Source organism: Polypterus senegalus, chromosome 18 (genome assembly GCF_016835505.1).
Source record: "Polypterus senegalus isolate Bchr_013 chromosome 18, ASM1683550v1, whole genome shotgun sequence".
Taxonomy (NCBI): Eukaryota; Metazoa; Chordata; class Cladistia; order Polypteriformes; family Polypteridae; genus Polypterus; species Polypterus senegalus.
The window spans coordinates 29,292,026-29,313,529 of record NC_053171.1 but is presented as its reverse complement, the minus strand read 5'-3'; positions in this window follow the sequence as shown (position 1 = coordinate 29,313,529).

The following is a 21,504-nucleotide window of genomic DNA, read 5'->3' as shown; positions in this document are numbered from 1 at the left end:
AAATGGATGGATGGATAGACTTATCAAGTGTGATACATTTGTTGCTGCACTGAAAGACTCAACCTATTTAATTCTATGAATTGCCTTTTTCACATTCTTCATTGCTGTATCTCCATGGTGCTGCTTTAAAGATCCAAACTATGCCAGTCTGAAGGCAAATGTAGAGAGCAGGCGCCCCTCTGGGCAGTCACCGTGAATAACAAGTGAAGAGGTCCAGGAGCACGTGGGCTAGCAGGGGGCTTTGATCACTCAGTATAGTACCCTTTTATGGTAACAGTGAGGTTTCTTCATTTAGCTTATGATGTGAAAAAGAACAAAATTCAGATGAATTCCTATGGGTCTCAGGCTTCCTGCCAACTAGGCCTTGGGAATGGGCAGAAATAGGAGCAAAGTGCACTCTAAAAATACTTTTGTTATTGATGTGAAAGAAGGGAGTAGCAACAGGTGATTTTTTGTGTCCTCTTAGCATCAGTGGTACTGCGATACTTTCATTCTGCTCATAAGTGAACTCACATAAGTGTCTTTGCTTGGCAGTCTTTTACAATCTTTTGTTGTTTGTATGGCCTGGGAGTTAAAGTAAATTGCAAAGTTGGGAGTTCAGTTCCAAACAGAAAATTCTAAGTAAACAATTATACTAAAGCTTTCTACTTAGAAAGTACATCGGAACTTCACTATAAAATGCAAAGTTTTTTTTGTTGAGTTGCTGGGTAACAGCTTAGACACTACCTGAGGCACAATCTGTGGAGATACAGCAGTTCTGTGCATTGTGAGCGCTATTATGCAGATGTCCAAAAGGCCCATGAAAAGGACTGCTATTCTGTGAGCTTCTGTAGAAATGATATCTGAAAAGTAATCCAGTGACTGGTGGTCCAGAGCTTGGAGCATCTCACAGTCCGGCACAAAGAGGAGCCTGTCTCCTTCCTTCTCTGTGTCACAGTTCAACCAGTTTTCTTTCTCTAGCTCAAGTGTTTTTTTTTTGTTCATTTAACTTTTGTATATTTTTATTATTTATTAGCCACGGTACCTGCCACAGACAGACAATAGAATAATTAACAAATGTTTGCTATCTCTTGCCCTATGTGTACCTTCAGCTCCTTTCCTCAGTATTCGCATGTGGTGAACCCCTCTTCTCCCTCCTTTGAGTGTGTTCCTCTAAAGCCTGCGTCTCATATCCTTTCATTACTTGCGAGGCACCTTTCTCACCTCCTTTTATATGTTTCGTCTTTGAAGGCAACTCTCTCTCTGTGGGTCATACACCTTTACTCCTCTTTGTGCATCTCACATTCTCAATTCCTCTTTCATTGTGCCATCAAAGCCAAACTGACCAATCAGATTGCTCAGAGGGACTGGACACACAAACATTAGTGTTTTATTATATAGTAGGCAGAATCTGTTTTTGATTGTGCTCTGCTTGTGTTTTGTTTGTTCAATATTTGTTTGATAAATATTTTCAATTTTGCATTATATTGAGAACTAGCAAAATACCCGCACTTCGCAGCGGCGAAGTACTGCCTTAAAATTTTTATTAAGAAGAAAAGTAAACCTTTTTAAACTGAGGGAAAATATACCAATAATTATTTGTTAAGGATATCTTTGTATGCGACATTGTCAGTTTGGCCCTCCGGTTGTAACATGACCAAGCTGTGCGCTGAGCTTACTCTTAAACATGCAACTTACAGTTGGCCATGTGAACAGTAATCTTGTTTCAAATCTCACAGCTTGGATTGCTGCTGTCATAATCGGTTTGAGTTTCATGGTTTGTTTCAATTACGACAGTATTTGTAGGACTTGTGTTGAAGAGACATTCGGCAAGCCCTGTAAGCATACAACCGGTTTCATCGATAACTTCACATCCAGCTTTTGAGTTTAAACATTCATAAACATCAAAGTGTCCACTACTGAAATCGTCACCTGTGAATCTAAGATGTTTAAGAGGCATTGGCGGTTGTAAAAAGGTGTAAAATACTTGGCCATTTCGGTAAACTTGAAAGCGACAACCGAACAATTCAGCGGCAGCCATCAACTCACATGCAGAACCATAGGTGAAGGGCTTAAGCATTTCACTCTTCTAGTGCTCCTGTGTAGTCTAATTATCTCCTGTACCGTCATCAGTCCACAACTTGAACCTGTCCCAGTCATTCAATACATAAGACACAATGTTCATCCGGATATCAAGAGTGAGCCTGATATGGCCGTGCAATATGTAACAAAGAGAATGGAAAAGGTAGGTGCCATCTCCGGGCATGGAAACCACTTGGTTAGTGACAGTTCTTTGATCGATAGTGATCACCTCGATAGACATGGTAATGGGGGTAAGGTTGGAACGATAAAGGAAATGGGTACCTGAACAATGTAAAGCAAGTCTAAAATACCTACACAATAACTATAATCGTAATAAACGAACAATAAAACAGCGGAGAAGCCGTGGATTAAATAAAAGGCTGCAGTTATCAGCAGAGAGACGTGAATCCCATGGCGAAGCAAGGAAGGGAATGAAGAGACTGGAGTGACAGACGGTCTTATATAGGCAGGCAGCCAACAACGTGGGAGGCGTGGGGATGGGGGACCCAACACCAACTCACACGGTGACCGAACTGCAGGCTATGGACGTATATATGTACATAAGTAGAATTCAGTTAGCATTGGGAACCCGCGTACCAAATTTCTTGAAGATGGGCTCACAGATAACAAAGACCGTTGGAAAGTTCAATATGGCGGCCGCCAATAGCGTCATACCACCGAAATAAGTACATACATTGGTTTCGGTTAGCGCAGGGAAGCCACCTACCAAATTTCGTGAAGACGGGGCCATAAATAAGAAAGTTTAATATGGCGGACGTTGTCGACTGTTATGACCGTTACGCGTAGAATTTCGAAATGAAACCTTAAATTAAATTTTGCTCCGTACTTCCAAAATGTTTATTTTTATACTGTATTGAGGATTTGTTCTGTTCTGTGTATTGTATTGTATTGTATTGACCCCTTCTTTTGACACCCACTGCACGCTCAACCTACCTGGAAAGGGGTCTCTCTTTGAACTGCCTTTCCTAAGGTTTCTTCCATTTTTCCCTACAAGGTTTTTTTGGGAGTTTTTCCTTGTCTTCTTAGACAGTCAAGGATGGGGGGCTGTCAAGAGGCAGGGCCTGTTAAAGCCCATTGCGGCACTTCCTGTGTGATTTTGGGCTATACAAAAATAAACTGTATTGTATTGTATTGTATTAGTTCAGTGGGGATCACCTGTTTGTGGTCAAGGGGTTCCAATTGATGATAGTATAAATGCATCTCATCTGGAAGGTACAGCTTGTTGTACGTTTATACAGGGGCCTAACCTACACAGTGAACACTCCGAGCAACTCTGTGAAAAAGTGAGTAGAGACAAGGAAATATCCAAATCACTGAATACCTCATGGAGCTCTGTTAAATTAATCACTATGAAATTGAGTATGGCACAGTTGTAAATCTTCCTAGAGTAGGCCATCCACAAAAAATTTAGTAATCATGCAAGAAGACTTCTGGATAGGAGGGTTACAAGTTACAGTGGATGAGACTGGAAAGACTACGCATATCACACCTGCTGCCTGGGTGCTTCACCAGTCACAGCTTTATGGGAGCGCGTCAAAGATAAAGCCACTGTTAAAATTATACGCACATGACATCTCAGCTAGGGTTTGCCAGAAGGCACATGGGGGACTCTGAAGTCTTTGTTTTGACAGTCAGACTAAATGCCATATTTTGTGTAAGCCAAACACTGCGCATTGTCAAAAACACACCATCCCCACCATGAGGCATTGTGGTGACAGCATTAGGCACTGGGGATGCATCTCTGCAGCAGTCCCTGCTAGGCTTGTGAGGTTAGAGGAGAAAAAAAATGCAGGGAAATCTGGAGGAAAACCTGAGGCAGTCTACAACAAGCCTGTGCCTTGGGAAAAGATTTGTTTTCCAACCATAAAGCCAAAGCTACACATGAATAATACATTGTAAAAACTAAACTTCCAAAGGGGTAAATGATTTTTCCAGGCACTGTATGTGTCTGTCTTCCGCCTTGTTCCCTCTATGTAGCATGTAAATCGCCGGGACCACCTGATAATGGCGCTGGGGTTTGCTCCAGCTGTATAACAGGAGAAGCGCTACTTGAAATGGCAGAGCTCCTTAGAGTCCTTGATTTCTCTTTTCTCAATTTTGTTGATTGGTTTTTAACTTTTACATTTGCCAAAGGTATGATTTATTGGTCTTATGATTATTTGTTCTGTTTGCTTTTAGTTTTGCCTTTTTAGACAAAACTTATGCTTGCCTTTTTTTTTACTCTTTTTTAAAATTTTTCAATAAAATTTCTGACTACCAAGAAACTTTTATTTTATTTGTACTTTACACCGGAGGTTAATGGTTTGCCTCTCCATTCTGGACATTTTGTGAACATTTCATATTCAAATACCTTAGCCCCATTTTTGTGCCTTTGCTGGGTGAGGCCCCTCCAGTGAGCCAGATCTACTGTATGTCGAGGGCAGGTCTGACTTTTTGTTTTACTTTTTAATGCTTGTACCCATTTTTTGAGCTTTCTTGTGCAGGAATCGCAACATTCTGTGCTGCCAACTGAGTTTATGCTTTTCTTGACCTTAGGACTCATTTTCTAATTGGATTAAGGAATGTTTGGAGGAGAAAGGCCCATTCAGACTTATTTGTGCAAAGCAATATTGAGTCAAGTTCTCAAAGTCTCCAAAAGTGGCACTTTCAATTACATTTGCTGGTATTATGTACCATATATCATATACACTTTATGTAAAGATGCCTGTTTGAGTAGCTAAATATGTTAATTACAATTTTTAGTGCATTTTTTCCTTTAGTTTATTAGTACCTCATCCTCCCCTTTAATGGTTCCTGGTTCTGGTTCATTTGTATTTCTGTCTTAGTTTCAGAATTGTGTCTATTCTCCCTTATCAGTCCTTTACTGAATTTTTGCTTTGCTGTATGTTATTTTTGCTTATTGTCCTATTATGTGTATTTGTATTTTTCAGTATCACTGCAGTCTTTTTCAAGATGTCCTGAGGTAAGGTATTTATTTCAGGTAAAGAGGACAGATGTTTGGAGGTGAGGCAGTACAGGAATGAGTGATATGTTGCATGTTGATTAACACATACAAGTGAAAATTTCACTGTACTCTGACAAAACGTAAACCCTATAAACATGTTAGTATATTCTTAACCAGTTTCCATCTATGTTACCTCATTATTTTCAGAAACAACTGGTATCCACTTTACTTACTCCCTCAAAATGTTAAACACTTAAGTCGTCTAGGCTTTTCAGGACCCGCTTCATTCAATTCAGGGGCATGAGGGCTGAAGGCTGCTGGCATAACTGGCTACTAATGAGAAACTACCCAAGGCTTACTCACATGTGCATGTCTGTGGATTGCAGGAAGAAAACAAACATACATAAACAAGGAGAACATGTGACCTTCACACAAGCAGTGATTGGGCTTGGGATTTGAGCCCAGGTCTCTGGATTAGTTAGGCCACATTTATGCTTCAAAATTCAGTCTTTTCTCATTCCTCATACTGCACTGTCCAAGAATCAGTAATGTTGTTCCAGGTTTGATTTTTGTTTAGCGGTGTTCTTATAATATGGGGAGCACTCCTGCATGTGATATTCTAGCTGAAGCTGATGCTAACTTGTCTTGTTAACCATTTAAAAACAAACCTCCTATCCTATCGCATCCTGTATAACTTCTTACTCTTTTTCATAAGAAGCTGCATACTCTTGCTAAAAATTAAAATCATATTTTACTTTGTGCATTTATATTAATGTATATTAAACTCCATTTATCAAACCCATCCATCCGTCCATTATCCAACCCGCTATATCCTAACTACAGTGTCATGGGGGTCTGCTGGAGTCAATCCCAGTCAACACAGGGCGTAAGGACCGAAACAAACCCCAGGCAGGGTGCCAGCCCACCACAGGGCACACACACATGCCAATCACACACCAATCACACACTAGGGACAATTTAGAATCGCCAATGCACCTAACCTGCATGTCTTTGGACTGTGGGAGGAAACCAGAGCACCATTTATTAAATGTTTCCCCGATTTTATGTTTTGCATTTGTTTCATCTAGGATATCTGGAAATGTATTGTAATCCAAAAATGTCGTCAACCTGTTTGCTACAGTCATTAGTCCAGCTACAGTATCTGGTGTCTAAACCTCCTTGTTTTAGTTGAAGGTCACAAGAGAGCCAAAGTCCATCCCAGCAGTACTAGGTACAAGGCAGAGAACAGCCGTAAACAGGATGACAATCCATTCTTTGCACACACTCACACATGTAGTTGGCGGTTAACCTTAACTGCTTGTCTTTGGGGATGTGGGAAAAAAGCCAGAGCACATGAAGAAACATCAATAAACATCGGGAGAACATGCTGACGCCACACAGGCAAGCACCTAGCCGAGAGCTGAACCTGACTTCCTGCACTATCTACACTATCACCCTTTTATTTAAATTACTAATAAAGATTAAAGCCAGAGCAGTGGTCCCAGCTCTCCTACAACAGGAGGGGATCTTCACGTCATGAGCCAGTTCTCAGTCTGTTCGAGCCACTTGTTTCTTGACATGCACTAATCACCCTAAACCTACAAATTTCTGCAGCTAGTTACACCATAATTTTGTCTGCTAGTGACTACATTTTATTTTATGTGTATAGACTGTTTAAAGATACCTTGTCAGTTGAATGTGTAGGCCTGCCTCAGGCCTAGTAAGAGTTTACGTTCTGTTTTTGCTCTTGAAAGTGCCTTCCATGCGTGTTCTTTGTTGTCACTGTTTAGTGATGGTAGCAGCCTGTGTGAAGTCTGCACGTCCTATGCATGTTTACGTTTTTTTCTATTCTGGATTCTCCAGTTTTCCACCCATACTCACTCTCTTGGGATCAGCTTAGAGTCATAGATTGACCTAACACACATGTCTATGGCATGTGAAAATACAAAAATAGAAGGTTCAGCTATCTGAAAAAAGAGCAGTGCAGGTCCCATGGGTTGCTGATCATTTAAAATGAAGCCAGGGCACTGGACAAAGACCACCACAGTGGTCACACCTGTTCAGACACTACCTACTTGACACAAATATGGAGTGTCATCAGGTGAGTTTTAAATCTTGCTGTACCTCTTGATACAAGAGAGTGGATTAGGTTCTCTTTCCTTTTTGTTCATGTTGATGTTTTTAGTTGTTTTGTCTGTCTGCGTCGTCTTGTGTTTGCCGTGTTGATATGTCCAGTGGGAGGGCTCGCTTCAGGCCTTTGCTACCGATGTTATTTGCCCAGCAGCCTCTCAATTCCCACAGAGTATGTTAAATGATGTATTTGGGGGCTGTGTTTGTTTTGCTTTAGATCAAGAAATATATTCCTTAGAAAGTTTTCCCGGGGGATTAAATCTGGGAAAGAGCAACTAAGTTGAATAAAAGCAGCCAGCTGGTGAGGACAGCATGCCAGAAGATGGTGCCACTTTAAACAGGCGCATTAATAGGTGGGTCATTTTTGTCCCCTATTTCTTGTTATCTTGCACAAAAATAATGTAGTGTTACCAGTGTCCCTAACCCTAGAGGAACTGCTCTGTCACTGTCATTTTCGTTGGGTGAGATCAGTCAGCCTTTTATAGGGGGAAAGAAGATAAATAGAAAAGAGGCCACAGAACGTAGACTGAACATTTCCAAGCAGGTGTCCATGAATGTCTGTAAGCACACAGCCCACCCGATTCACTGTGTGCTAGCTCTCCCTGGGCTCCCCATGGCTCTGTCTCAGTGTGAATAACAGCACTGCCAGTCGCTCTGTCTCTGTGACTGGTGGGCTGCTCATCTCTGAAGACACTCGGAGGCTCTCTACACATTTCGGCAAGACGACCATTTTACAATGTGGTCACCACCTTACAAGCTGAGAACATTACAAAGGAGCCCAGAAATGGAGCTACACTACAGGCTGGTATAGTAGATGTGAAAGAGGACAGAAACTTGGGGGTTGCCCAAATATTAAACTGAAAATGTGAAATGGCAAACCCCTTGATGTAACAGCTGAAAATAGTAGAAGGGGGGTCTCAGTATTACAAAATAAACTATGAGATGAAAACCCCCTACAGGCAAAAAATATATTTCAAACAAGCGCTCCCATTAAAGGATGGCATTAATAGAAAGGAGACCCCGGAATTAAAAGCTAAATATTTAGAAGAATTCCCCAGTTTGCAGGCTGAAAATGTTCACAAGAAGACCACCCTCATTATAAGCTGACAGTACTAGAAAGAAGGCTTCCCCTCAACTGCAGACTGAAATAACACAAATAACACCCCATTCATGTGAGCAAGGGGCTTCCTCCACTGAATATGTTTGATAGGAGACACACAACAGTTATAGTCTGACATGGCAAAAGTAGACACCCATGGGCTGAAATACTGATGAAAAACACCAAAAAAAGAAAATTTTCTAAGCATTATTTAGCAACATTCTTCAGTTTGAAGGTGAAAATGTCACAAGCCAGACTCCCTGATTCCCAGATTACAAATGAACAGAGCCACCTACGCAAACGTTTTAGCCTTTCTCCACTACAGGCTAAACATATCATAAAGGAGACCCCCCCCAAATAAGCCTTCCCTAAAATATTCAAAGACTTCATCAGCTTCCAAAGTGAAAAAATTACAATGGAATCCCACAAAAATGATGCTCTAAAATATTAGAAGCAATCCAGTAAAATATTTATAAGGTGAAAAAAAAACGAACATACTAAAATAAAAAGAATATTTCAAGTACAGCCCTCTTTAGGTTGGCTACTACAATGTGTTTTTCCACAGTTTACAATTTCAGTTTTTAGTTGGTGTAATTTGTAGGCTAGTGCTATGAGGTCTTTACTGTTAGCCTGTTAAACTGATGTTTTGTGTTTCTGTGGTATGGTTCTTCCCTTATCTCCAAGGTGTAAAATAAGCTTCTAGGAATCTTTAAGGTATATTATTCTGCATCCATCCATCTTTCCATCTTCATTTAAGAAGCATCTGTAGAATTGAGTGTCACTCTATAATGATGTTTGATGTCCAGTAGGTTTACATGAAGCTCACGGTCACAATACACCTGTTGTCGTGTACAACCAGGGGTCCTGCCCGGCCAGGACACCAGTCTGATGGAAGGACTCAGGGAGAGAGAGTGGGTTCAGGGCATTATCTCTCCCGGGACGCTAGAGGGCAGTCCCTCTGGGGGTTGCTGTGGCACCATGGATTCCCGCATGGCACACTGGGAATTGGAGTTCGATGTAGCTCTGTTGAATTCCGTGGGCACCGCCAGTGGGTGCTACATAGGTGGCGGACCCCTAATACTTTGGACTTTCACCACACCTGGAAGTTATTCCAGACCTTGCCAAAGAGCCACCTGGAGCACTCCCAGGTGCAGCTTAAATGGAGTCAGCAGCCAATACTGTGGGAGCCAGAGTCGGGAGGGAGAGGAGGACTGGAGGAAGAGGGAAAGAGAGAAAGATAAGAAAGAAGAAGAAATGAAAGTGCTGCCTTATTGTGATGTGCTTATTGTTATACTGTGCCTTGAAGGTGGGAACAATTGGGAAGATTTTCCCATTGCAAAATAAAACGTGTTGTGTGCTGAACTTGTGCCTGGTGTCTGTCTGTGTCTGGTTTGGGTGGCTGGTGTGCCCGCTGCAGACCACACTGTACCATCATGGTCTTCTCTGTCCTCTGTTTGTTCACGCCATTCGTCCAGCTGTTCATTTTCTAACCAGTTCAGTGCTTCAGGAAGCTGGAGTCCATCCTGACAGCATCAGACGCAAGGTGGAAACATGATGGTTGGGTCTGCATTCAGACCAAGTATCAAGGACCTGTAGCATTACTGTCAAGCGCACAGAGTATACGGAAACACATCAGTGCTATGATAAACAAGAATGTATTAAAATATATAACTTTATTTTAATGAACAGAAAAGATCATTCAGCACACATGGTATATTCCTTTTGTGCTACCAAGCCACCCATGATCAAGTCTTCGTGGATAAGGGACAAGAACTTAATGACCATTGTCAGGGATGCCAGGGGCGACGACCTGGCCAGGACTCCAAGTGTGGACGCGGCCCAAAGTAAGGCATTGTGTGTGGCCAGGACTTTGGGGGTTTGTGTGTGCACTTTAATAACTTGTAAATGTGTTGTAAATAAACGTGTGGTGGTGAAAAACAACATGTCTGCCTGTCTGTGCCCGGGTTCCGTTCACACCATATTCTTTTAGACAGTGTCAGTCTCTAGTGACTAAGGTCTTGAACCTGGAAATATAAGTTTGTTAGTTCAATTCCCACCACTGATCATGGACGTACAGTCAAGGTCATTTGACCTGCCAGTGCTACCATATATACTCACGGAACCCGAAAAATCGATCAGAAAATCAGACCCCGACTTAATGGGCCGTTCAAAAATGTGAAACTTAATTTTTTATTTTTTTACATCTTCTTGCCTCCTCCAATCTAACACCAGTTTCTCAGACACATCGAATTGTGTTACAGCAGCGCAGTTACCAATTTCTTTCGCTGCTTCAACAGCATTTAATTTAAAACCAGCTTCATATTTTCTTCTGATCGAACACTTCATCGTAGATAAGGGATGCTCTTATGATAAAGGTGTATGAGGGTGTGAGATACAAGAAACACAAATAGATTGGGTGTCACCGTGTGGTCACGTAGGCACAATAGAGAGAGAGAGAGAGAGAGAGAGAGGTTAGGAGAGCACGCTGATACAGCGCATTGCCACACCCACGTAGAAAAAAAAGGCCGTGTGCTCCGTGTTTACTCTCTCAGGTGGGCGTCAGCATATCATAAGCTCTTGGACCAATAGCATGAGTTTTCGGCATTCGACTTATATGACTGGCATTATAAAATACCTGAAATTATACGATAAAATCAAGTCCCGACTTATCCGCAAGTATATATGGTACTTATGTTAAGAACATGAAAGCAATTGTATTTTTCAGTATCTGTAAAACTCCTAGAAATGGTGTTTGATAGAGAAAGATGCTATATAGGAATTATTAAAAAAACACACACATTGGATAGCAGTCAGGTGTGTTTAGAGACTTAGTTAACTGTTTTAAATATTGGAGCATTTTTAATATTTTTTTTATTTGCTTTATCAAAAACAGAGATATCAAATTTTTGTTTATTACATATTTTTGCAATGAGTCATATCAAAAATAACTTTGCAAACAGAATGCATTTATAGTAAATATAAACAGCAGAATTCCTAAAATACATGCTTTTTAAAAACAGTTTACAATATTGTGTCTTTAAAAACTGCACCAAAATAGGCCTCTGGTGGCTGAAATAGCTTTCGAAGACACCATATTCAAACTACAGTGATGTCAAGATTACATTTTTGCACTTGATTGTTAATGGTTTATTGTATATTTCTTAATTATACACTTTTTAAGGAACTACCCAATGGGGACTTCAAATCTGTGTTGAAGTCTGCCCATGCGACTTTTACCATTAGGAGTGGCTTTCAGGGCCATAAAAGAGGAAAATATAAAAGTTGAAATAACCTTTGTCAAGTTAAATTTGAAAGAATATATTTATTAGTAATCCAGGTTGCAGAGAATGTTTCTCTGTTTTAAAACAGATGATTCCATACTTGAAAAATGCCTTTTAAATGGGAGATTTTCAGATTTTAAAAATCTTATCTTTTCCTTGAAGAGCAAATGTACTAAATTCTAATAAAGTTGATCCAAAGGGAGCCGAGTTGTTTCATGCAGACAGGCAGCTGAACAGAAAGACAGACATGATGGTGCATAACTACAGGTGATTTTGTATTTTATGTCCTTAATAATGTGTTGGATTTAATAGTATTTTGCTGTAAATGCTTGCCAAGATGATCTTCCCTGTAACTGACATATGGTAATACACTTTATTTGTTTCATATTTCTTGTATCTGTTTTATGAACGCATTGGCTCCAGTTGACAGGCGCAGGAAGCTGAAGACTTTTCTAGAAACATTGATCATAATGTAAAAATCGAAGCTGGAATGGCCAATGTTCTATCATCCAGTGTTGTTGAAGTTATTCACGTTTTGTCGTAGATGTCATTCTCCATGATTATGAATGTAGAGAAAAGCCAAGCAAAATGACACCTTTTATTGGCTAACTAAAAAGATTACAATATGCAAGCTTTCGAGGCAACTCAGGCCCCTTCTTCAGGCAAGATGTAATCTTGATTATGATTATGAGATATACTGTTGTGTAATTTTATTATTATTTTATTATTTTAAACTTTTTGTAACCATTTTAAAGAGGTGTTATTGCAGACGTTGTATTATTGTTGATCCCTTCCCACTCATAATAAAGCACCTATGAAATTAGACCCCATTTTTAATAATAAGAGGGAAATGGGGGTACCATACTATTTAAAATAATAAGCAAAAACTTCAATAAAAGATGCCAACACCCCTGTCCCTTCAATCCGACCAGAATGGAAATATTACCAAACAGGTGATTCTTTAAAAGACTCCCGCTCACTGTTTGCAATCCATTTTAAAAGAAGAAGATAAGGGGACTGGTGGCGGCAGAGGTGTGCCCTTGCCCTTTTACAAAGCAGTTGCCAAGCCTTTAAGGTTAAAGAAATCCTACCCCTTTCTCGTTCCCGCCCTCGGAAAACGTGACTTGAAGATGCATGTTGGAGTGTCTTATGTTATGCTGTAATGCTGGGCTCGCTGGTCACGCTGGGAGTACATTTGCAATCTAGCCCTTGTTAAGCTCCATTATTTTTACTGGGTCAAGTGCCTGACAGCAGTGGGTTCCACTAAGCCTCATGGAGGGAGGTTGCCATGGCAACATTCCAGCGCCGTCAGTTTTAGAGATTAATGTCACGAGCAGGCATAGCACGGGACAGAAGATGGACCCTAAGGGAACCAGCAAGATGTTGGCCTGGCAGACACCCTGAACGATTGGTATATCAGAGGGTTGGAAATGGGCACAGAAGAATTACTCATAAATGGGCGGCAAATCTTGAAAGTATCTCAACTATACTGCTCATTTATGGCAGCACATACAGTATAGGTACTATGTAAAAGTCCAGGCAAATCAAAGCCGAGCAGAGCATCACAGCTTTTAATCTTGGCTCAGGTCAACTACCCCACCACCAAAAGGGACGTCAGTCTCAGGACAAGCTGTTTTTTTTAATCCTAGTTGCTGATGGGCGCAATATGCTTACTTTTTCATCTGCAGACATGCCATGCATTCTCATTTTAAAATCCAAATTCAGTTATGAAATTTTACTTGTGACACTATTGTCCTTCCACATCACTTTGTTATCACTGTACCTCTTGAGACATTTTCCACTCTTTGCCATGAGAGCTTAATGGACTGCCATTGTGCTTGTGTTTCATCTTGTCTCTAGAAATGTCATTGTGCTCTTTGATGGCATCTTCCCCAACACATCCTGTTCAGGTGTTGGTCCCTGCCGACCCCCTGGGTTCTGAGTGTGTATTATTATCTTAATCACTCGCTCACAGATTCCTACCCTTAATTTTTGAGCCATCCTTGGTGGGCCTGTCTGGGATGGTACTTCATGCCACGTAGTTGGCATCTCAGAGGTCTCTAATTAGAACTTCAATTAAAAATCTGTAAATAGAAGTGTGAGCATGTGTTTGCTGTTCCCACTAACAGCCCCCCACCTCCGACTGGCATTCTGAGGTCTAAGGTGGGCAGGGTGGCAGCACTGTGGGCTGAATTATTAATGTTTCCTCTGCATCAATCAGATCGGCATGCTTATCCCTGCTTTTATCTATCTGAGAATCATCTGAAGTGTAGGCTGTGCTGATCCAGGGACGCCTTTGATGCATTTCAGATACAATAAGTGAGAAATGTTGAAAGTAAACAAGAGACGCGCCTCTGAAGAGCCGATTGGAAGCGAGGAAATGTTTCCGGCCAGCAGATGTCTAATTGAAAGCTTGTTTTCATTCAGCCTTTTCATCAGATTTGCTGGCCGGCTCCAAACACTCCAGTCCCCTCTAATCCTTGGCCAGTTTGCCACATGGAAGCAGCCTCTGTTATTCACTTTATACCCAACCATTGCGGAAGCACAGCAGGCATTCCAGCTGACAGTTTTCAAGTGTGCTGCACCCAAGTAGAAAAGAAACTGTTTAAGGCCAGCGTGGTGTATGAAAGTAGATGAAAGGTTTTAAAAATCATTTAAACTCCAAGTCCATTGATTCCCGTATCTTCTCATCCCCTAGCTTAGTTACAGTCCTCCCCTTTGTCACTCCATTTAGACCTGGGCAACACCTCAGTGCCTTGAACTACAAATGTGTGTCTTGGTCCCTTCCACCTACAGTACTTCACCCATCAACATCTAATGTTTTTTTCTTGATTGATTTGGCTTGCTTTATATGTATCAGTCACTGCCGACTATGTCTCCTGGTCCCTTTAGCTTCCTAGCTAAATGAAGCTGACAAATAGTAAAGTGTCAGGCTTATGGGTTGAAGCAGAATCAGTCTATAGTATGTCACACATGTGCACTTGGGAAACAGTCAATGGGCTAGACTAAGAGTGTGGTAACACCGGATCAAGGGTTGACAGGGTGTACTAATGCCTCTCTTCCTTCTTCTGCAGATCCCCAGAAGCCAAACTCACCTAACAACACTTCTGTTTCCTCCCCAGAGTACCCCTCCGGTCCCGACTCCAGAGAACTCCCATTAACCTCCCAAGCCTCTCATCACTTCCGCTTCTGGCCACAGAGACATGCCTCTTCCTCCCAACTCTCTATAAAACCACCTTGTTCCTGTTATCAGTCAGCTAACGTGTGTTAGACTCAGTTTTCCAAGACTACTCTGTTACACTGCAACCTTCCCTTTTTTTGTCAAGTATACAGGGTGGATCCCCAAATCTTTCTCTTATTTTCTTGTCGTTCTTACAAGCAGTATGACAATTGCTCCACAAACACAGGGAGTTAAAGTTGAAGGTTACAAAACCTTCATAATCAGATGAGAACGTGAAGTATTAAAGAAAGTAGAAAAATCAGCTGGGTCAAACTCCTATCAAAAATGTGTTTAGCACCTCTGACGTGACTGGATTAAACTCTTAAGCTTTGTGATATTAGTGTTGTTATGATATGACAGATTTAGGGTAAAGCAGTAGATCTGTGGGTTGTGGATGTGTAAGGATGAGGTTTTGTTACACAGTAGCACCAGTCTTCTAGACAATGAAGCTGCCGGCCTGTATGTTTGTGCAGGATCGGACCTGCTGGTAGACCTTTATGATCTGGAGAGGTCAGACTCCTAGGAAATCAACCCGCAGGCTTCATTAAACAACAACCCTTTAAAGTAATAAAAGTACAGCTGGCTATGATACAACACGATCAGATCTTAGCCAATACCAGTGTAGGCCTGTATGACCTTGCAAATTCAGACTGTTATGCAATAAAGCAGCATGTTTTTTTGATCTACTATAATCAGACTTGAGTTATTAAAGAGACAGACCTCTATAATCTGGCAAGATCAAAAAAGCTGCAGATCTATACACAGAGGGCCTATGAGAGGATCTTCGGTAAAAAAAAAATGAATGTTGCAGGACGTTGTGGTTTGGATGGATCTTTTCTCTCCTTAAAAAGGCACAGTCCTCTATAATCTTACAGAATATGAGTCTTGAATAATAAAGCCGCAGGATTCTATGATAGGACGTGATCAGAATTATATTGTAAACCGCCCGCAGGATCAGGCTTTCAGATAATCAAGCTACTGGCCTCTTTGACCAGGCAAAGATAGACTCCTAGTTAGTGCCATTGTGCATGTTATCCCTTTAAACTTGCAAGAAAGTTACCTGTATGTTTAATCTCTGACCAAACTGTATCTGTTGGTACCCTTTATAGATTTCAGTCCACTAGTGTCCAGTGTCCTGGTCACCCCACCCAAATAATTTTTGGAGTTGCACCATTCTTCATTGCCTCTCTCCTGAATGATGCCTACTTGGCAGGACTTATGGGGTTTCTTTTTTTAGCTTTCAAAAGGGGGAGGCATTGACCTCAGGCGGGAAGGGAGGATCAGGGTTCCTGTCACTGCTCTGCTGTTGTCAGCTTTCAGAATATTTGTTAGATTGTGACCTGAGGGTGTTGGTGTAAGGAAGTGTGCAGAGAGCTGAAGGGCCGCCGCATGCTGCTTCTCGCTGAGTCATCTTCTCAGTGTCTCTACAGTATGTCCTGCCGTTTTGTTCCCATGCTGCGGTACTGAACCCTCTTCCCCTTGCAGATTAGTGACGCTTTACAAAGTGAGAATGTTTCCACAAATATGTGACTAGTCACTTGGAAACATAAAATGGAACTTGCATGACTAACTGCTTTGGCTAAATGTATAAATTTATCAGTAAATAAATGCTTAATTATGTTAATATTACTGTACATTAGGAAGGCAACTAAATCATTGTGATTTGTATGATTTATTATACACACATCATCATTTTACAGTATCTTTTAGGTTTCCAAGTCTGTCATTAAAGCACATCTAAAGACAAAACAATGGAAATACACCTTTCACAACCCATAAAAATGCCTCAGGCCTCAGCTGGTGCCCAGCCAAGAGTTTATCACCAAAAGATAGGCGGGACAGTTAGCCAATGTGATTGGATAAGATTCTGAGGTAATTAGTCTACAGTCCTCTGGTATCTGGTATGGTCAGCCTAAGCTACATTGCTCTCCGTTGTCGCAAAGTCCCTCTTTTCAGTAATAAAGTTGTGGGCGTCTAACAACAACTGCCACCAGTTCTGTTAGCAAACAGGATGCTGGTGGAACCTGGGCTACTGTTGGCCGAAGGAGAAGAAGAGGGGGGAGACGTGTCCGGAGGCAGGAGGAGAGGAGGAAAGTAAAGAGAGTGGAACTGAGGGTAGGAACTTTAAATGTTGGCAGTATGACTGGTAAGGGGAGAGAGTTATCAGATATGATGGAGAGAAGGAAGGTTGATATATTGTGCGTGCAAGAGACTAAATGGAAGGGGAGTAAGGCCAGGTGGATCAGAGGTGGATTCAAATTGTTCTATCATGGTGTGGATGGGAGGAGAAATAGGGTAGGAGTTATTCTGAAGGATCAGTATGTCAAGAGTGTTTGGGAGGTGAAAAGAGTGTCAGACAGAGTAATGATTATGAAGCTGGAAATTGGAGGTGTGATGATGAATGTTGTTAGTGCATATGCCCCGCAAGTTGGGTGTGCAGTGGGTGAGAAGGAAGATTTTTGGAGTGAGTTGGATGAAGTGATGAACTGTGTACCCAAGAGACAGAAAATGGTGATTGGAGCGGATTTCAATGGCCATGTTGGTGAAGGGAACAGAGGAGACGAGGAGGTGATGGGTAGGGATGGCGTCAATGAGAGGAATGAAGAAGGTCAGAGGATATTGGATTTTGCCTAAAGGATGGACATGGCTGTGGTGAATACATATTTTAAGAAGATGGAGGAACATAGGATTACATACGAGTGGAGGAAGATGCACACAGGTAGATTACATCCTATGCAGAAGACCTGATCTGAAGGAGATTGAAGACTGCAAAGTGGTGGCAGGGAAAAGTGTAGTTAAGCAGCATAGGATGGTGGTCTGTAGGATGACGTTGGAGATTAAGAAGAGGAAGAGAGTGAGGGCAGAGCCAAGGATCAAATCGTGGAAGTTGAAAAAGGAAGACTGCAAGGTTGAGTTTAGGGAGGAGGTGAGACAGGCACTGGGTGGTAGTGAAGAGTTACCAGACAGCTGGGAAACTACAGTAGATGTAGTAAGGGTGACGGCAAGAAGGGTGCTTGGCGTGACATCTGGAAAGAGGAAGGAGGAAAAGGAAACCTGGTGGTGGAATAAGGAAATACAGGACAGTATACAGAGGAAGAGGATGGCAAAGAAGTGTGATAGTCAGAGAGGTGCAGAAAGTAGACAAAAGTACAAGGAGATGAGGCGCAAGGTGAAGAGAGAGGTGGCGAAGGCTGAAGAAAAGATGTATGATGAGTTGTATGAGAGATTGGACTCTAACGAGGGAGAAAAAAACCTGTACTGATTGGCTAGACAGAGGGACCGAGACGGGAAAGATGTTCAGCAAGTTAGGGTGATAAAGTATAAAAATTGAAACGTACTCAAAAGCGAGGAGAGTGTGTTGAGCAGATGGAAAGAGTACTTTGAGAGACTGATGAAAGAAGAGAACGAGAGAAGAGGTTGGATAATGTGGAGATAGTAAATCAGGAAGTGCAATGGATTAACAAGGAGGAAGTAATGACAGGTATGAAGAGGATGAAAAATGGAAAGGCCACTGGTCCAGATGTCATACCTATGGAAGCATGTTCAGGAGAGATGGCGGTGGAGTTTTTAACCAGATTGTTTAATGGAATCTTGGGAAGTGAGAGGATGCCTGAGGAGTGGAGAAGAAGTGTACTGGTGCCGATATTTAAGAATAAGGGGGATGTGCAGGACTGTAGTAACTACAGGGGGATAAAATTGATGAGCCACAACATTAAGTTATGGAAAAGAGTAGTGGAAGCTAGGTTAAGAAGTGAGGTGATAATTAGTGAGCAGCAGTATGGTTTGATGCCAAGAAAGAGCACCACAGATGCAATGTTTGCTCTGTTAATGTTGATGGAGAAGTTTAGAGAAGGCCAGAAGGAGTTGCATTGCGTCTTTGTGGACCTGGAGAAAGCATATGACAGGGTGTCTTGAGAGGATTTATGGTATTGTATGAGGAAGTCGGGAGTGGCAGAGAAGTATGTAAGAGTTGTATAGGATATGTACGAGGGAAGTGCGACAGTGGTGAGGTCTGTGGTAGGAGTGATGGATGCATTCAGGTTGGAGGTGGGATTACATCAGGGATCTTATTTCTTATTTGTAATGGTGATGGACAGGTTGACAGACGACATTAGACAGGAGTCCCCATGGACTATGATGTTTGCTGATGACATTGTGATCTGTAGCGATAGTAGGGAACAGGTTGAGGAGACCCTGGAGAGGTGGAGTTATGCTCTAGAGAGGAGAGGAATGGAGGTCAGAAGGAACAAGACAGAATACATGTGTGTAAATGAGAGAGTTGGTAACGTGGATGAGTTTAAATCCTTGGGATCAACAGTACAGAGTAATGGGAATTGTGGAAGAGAGGTGAAAAAGAGAGTGCAGGCAGGGTGGAATGGGTGGAGAAGAGTGTCAGGAGTAATTTGTGATCGACGGGCATCAGCAAGAGTGAAAGGGAAGTTCTACAGGACGGTAGTGAGACCAGCTATGTTATATGGGTTGGAGATGGTGGCACTGACCAGAAAGCAGGAGACAGAGCTGGAGGTAGTAGAGCTAAAGATGCTAAGATTTGCACTGGGTGTGACGAGAATGGAAAGGATTAGAAATGAGTACATTAGAGGATCAGCTCAAGTGGGACAGTTGGGAGACAAAATCAGAGAGGCGAGATTGCATTGGTTTGGACATGTGCAGAGGAGAAATGTTGGTATATTGGGAGAAGGATGCCAAGGATAGAGCTGCCAGAGAAGAGGAAAAGAGGAAGGCCTAAGAGAAGGTTTATGGATGTGGTGAGAGAAGACATGCAGCTGATGGGTGTAACAGAACAAGATGCAGAGGACAGAAAGATATGGAAGAAGTTTATCCACTGTGGGAACCCCTAAAGGAAGCAGCCAAAAGAAGAAGAAGAAGAGCACAGTCCTCTATAACATAACATAATAAACTTAAGCCGGCCTCATCTAATTCAGGGTCTTGGGGCAGTTCTAGCTAATGGTAACTCGTTTGTAGATCTCAAATGTTCAACTTGATTTTACTCCAAGGCAGTAAATCTGTAGATTCCTGGTATCTACCAAGATAATAAAGCTACAAGCCCTGGACTTGAGGAAAGGGTATAGTTCAAGATAATAAATTCAAATGAGCAAACACTGACAGGATCAGACTTCATTGTAATGAAACACAGAGGCAAGAATCAGGCTCTGTAATACTGTAGTGACAGGCTGCTGGATGTAATTAAAGCTTCAGCTCCATAGACTTGAGCAAGATTAAATGTGAATGTTAGATTTTTTTTTTCATTTCGTTCTTAAATTGTGCTCATCACAGAAAACAGGCATACAGCTGATATAAAATAAATACCTATGTTCCACTAACATCAGACTTTAAAGGGTCAATGCTGAAGGCCTCTATGATTTGATATGATAGTGCGGCTGTGCATCTCTATTATCCAGCAGATTTTTTGCCTGGCAGTATAGTGGAAGATACAGTATATCTGAGATACAACACATACAACTGTGGACCTCTCTGGCTGGCAGGTTCATTCTCTAAATAAAACTTTAGGATTTCATGATATGGCATGATCAACACTCTTGAGTAATAAAGCTGCAGGCCTCTATATATTGTTGGCATCAGCTTTTTAAGGAATAAAGCTAGATTCTTTGGCCTGGTAGGATCAGACTGTTATAAAATAAAACCATGGGCCTCTTTGAATGGGTAGAATAAACAATTTAAGTAATTAATAAAGCAGCAGGTCTCAGTAATCTGGAAAGCTCAGATTCTTAGGTAATAAAGTTCCAGGCTCAATAACCTCACAGGGTTAGACTCTTTGTTAATAAATCTGTAGGCTTCTGTGATCTGCCAGATTCAGACTTTTAGATTAAAAAGCTGCAGGTTTCCATCATCTGTCAGGATGTGACTGTTATGCAATAAAACTGTGGAATTCATTTAGTTAGGCTAACAAGACTTTTAGAACTGGGCATGGATTACCTGGAATATTCAGATTCGTAGTGTAGAAGATCAGCCTGGCTACAGACAGACTCACAGACCAACAATGTCCAGAACACACGTGTTCATTTTGTTCTTGCACAACACACAGTGCGCCAGTCACCAGTAAAGACACAGAGTCCCCTCTTTCTCTTTCTCTCCTTCTGCCGCCTCTACTCCTCTCTCGCAAGCTCTGTCCTCTTCCACCCGACTCTGGCCCCCTTGCTGGAGTGAGGTGGCCTCCTTTATACTGCACCCAGAAGTGCTCCAGGTGTTCCTTGATCAAATTCCAGCAGAACTTCCAGGTGTGGCGGAAGTGCTGCAGATCACGGCTTTGGAACTGTCCAGGCACTCCCTGGTGGTGGCCATGGGCCCCCGCCAGATTGACCTTCTAAACTCCAGTCCCGTGGCCCCGATGTAAACCAGGGGGTTGCCCTCTCATGTCCCGAGGGAGGTACTGCTGGTGATATGCCCACCCCCCCAGTCCTCTCCTCAATAGGGCGTCCCAACCGGGCAAGGTCCCCAGCCATCTATCACAGTACGCATTGGAGCTGCAATTCACTTCTGTTCTGGTTGGATCAGACTCTTAGGTAGTAAAACTATGCACCTCTTTGATCTGGTAAAAATGAACAATTAAGGAATAAAAACTGAGGAAATGAAAAAAATGAGGAAAATCAGACAGCTTTTTGATAAAGCAGCTGGTATGTAGTGGTTGGTCATAAGAAATAAAGGTGCAGGTCTTTGTGACCCCCTGAGGTTTAAGGTCCAAAGACTATGTGATGTTAGACGACTTTCA